We start from the raw sequence: 2,460 nt of genomic DNA, 5'->3' as shown, positions 1-2,460 counted from the left end.
CATGGCCCGCTCCTCCTCGCGCGCGGAAGTGCTTCGGGGAAGGAGGAGCGGCTCCCTCCGGCCCCTGGCGGCAAGAGGCCCCTCAGTCCGCCAGGCAGAACACCTTTCCCCACAGCCCCGGGGAGTAGATGCCGAGTGTTACCTCCATTGTGCAGTTGGAGAACTGAGGGCCCAAAAGCATAAACTCGGGCCCGTGGGCGTCCCACGGAAACAGTAGCGCCGGGTGTGCTCTTGACGCTCCCGCGGAGCTTGGTCTCATGTCCGTCCCGGGTTATTCCCCGAAACGTTTTCTTTCGCAAGCATTGGAAATAAAACATGCCTGCGTACAGGACGTACTTGGAAGTACTTAGGATGTGATTAATCGGAAATGTGACTATTAGCTATCTCTTTGTAAAATAAAGAAACGAATCCCTCGGTGCGTGAGAGAAATAAACTCATGTCCCAGGCACTCCCACTGTACGTTTTCATCTTTTTAAACAAAAATGAACATTACATGATAGTATTTGAGACGTGTTCCTCTAAGAAACCAGAGATGCTGTTTCATAAGGTTGAAGAACCAGGATTTTGGAGTGGTCCCTGTTTCTCCTGCGGTGGTGTTTAAATGGGTCTATACATGTGTTAATACAACTATACAACCTTGCCACCCCCCCCCCCAATGAGGTCAAATTTACTGTGATAATTTTTTCGTTTTTAATTATTTATTGTTGAAAGTAAAAGAAAAAAAAAGGAAACATTATTGCCCTACCTGGTTTGGCTCGGTGGGTAAAGCACCAGCCTGCGGACTGAAGGGTCCCAGGTTCGATTGCAGTCAAGGACACACACTGGGATTGTGGGCTCGATCCCCAATGGGGGGCATGCAGGAGGCAGCCCATCAGTGATTCTCTCTCATAATTGGTGTTTCTACCTCTCTCTCTCCCTCTCCCTTCCTCTCTAGAATCAATAAAAATATTTTTTTTAAAAAGCCTTATCAAAACAGTGACATGACTTTTATTGTGATTTTATTATAATAATATTACTTTAAATTAAAATATCAGATTCCCAGGACAAGAACACTAAAGAAAACGAACAAAGCCTTGAAGAAAACAAGATCCAGATGAAAGCAACTGACCACACTTAAATGTTTCTCCCAAGAAACTAGGATATGTTTACAAGCTAATATTTTACCTTAAATGTCAAAATTTAAGAATAATAAATATTCAAAATGACTATGTGCCAGACACAGTGTAAGGCGCAGTGAATAGGTCACAGACTTCGTTTTCAAGGAACTATAAAAGTCTAGGGCAGTGGTTCTCAACCTGTGGGTCCTGAACAATGAAAATACATCCTGCATATCAGATATTTACATGACGATTCATAACAGTAGCAAAATTACAGTTATGAAGTAGCAACAAAAATAATTTTATGGTTGGGGGGTCACCACAACATGAGGAACTGTATTAAAGGGTTGCGGCATTAGGAAGGTTGAGAACCACTGGTCTAGGGGGAGGTAGATGTCAATACACTGCCTGTGCCTACCTCTATCTATGGTGGTACTTACCCCATAATATTGTCAGGTACAGTGGGAACATCAAGGAGGTGATGGCCTCTCAGAAGACTTCCAAAATGATGTGTGAACTAGATCTTAGATCAGCCGTGGGCAAACTACGGCCCGCGGGCCGGATCTGGCCAGTTTAAAATGAATAAAACTAAAAAAAAAAAAAGACCGTACCCTTTTATGTAATGATGTTTACTTTGAATTTATATTAGTTCACACAAACACTCCATCCATGCTTTTGTTCCAACCCTCCGGTCCAGTTTAAGAACCCATTTTGGCCCTCGAGTCAAAAAGTTTGCCCACCCTTGTCTTAGATGTTGAAGTGGAGCTGGCCAGACCTTAGGAAGACCATGTAGAAAGGCATCGAGTTGTGAAGAGAGCTCCTCTTGGGTGAGCAGAGGGAACAGGCTGCCTGTTGACCCCACTTCCTTGAAGGATCTTCAATAGACACACCATCACTGGGACCCATTCACAAGATCAAAAAGGAAAGAAAAAAAAAAAGAATTGAATCTTGCAGCATAGAATGACCATATTTGTAGCTAAGATTTTAAAGGAAATCTTGTCAAATGCCTTCCAGAAATTCACATATTTCAACTATGGTATCCCAATAATAACATTTGGGGAAGTTGGTGAAGGATACATATACAGAAAATGTATCCTTTTTTCATTTCTTGGCAAGTTTTTAATATCTCTAAATTTATTTTAAAATTAAAAGTTAAAAAACAAAACAGTAAGTTTAGCTTGAGATGTCTAATTCTTATTAATACTTCTTCTATAAGTCACTCTTTTTTAAAAATTCAAAATGATGTATTTAAAAATAAATTCTAGAATTTGGACAGTTTTTTAAAAGATTCACAATATCCACCATATATTCCTTGACAGTAAAGACAAAAACCAAATAACAGTTGTAAAAGTTGTATGCTTTA

The sequence above is a fragment of the Myotis davidii genome, unplaced genomic scaffold (genome assembly GCF_000327345.1).
Source record: "Myotis davidii unplaced genomic scaffold, ASM32734v1 scaffold21, whole genome shotgun sequence".
Lineage (NCBI taxonomy): Eukaryota > Metazoa > Chordata > Mammalia > Chiroptera > Vespertilionidae > Myotis > Myotis davidii.
The sequence above is the reverse complement of the archived record's forward strand: the minus strand, read 5'-3'. Positions refer to the sequence as shown.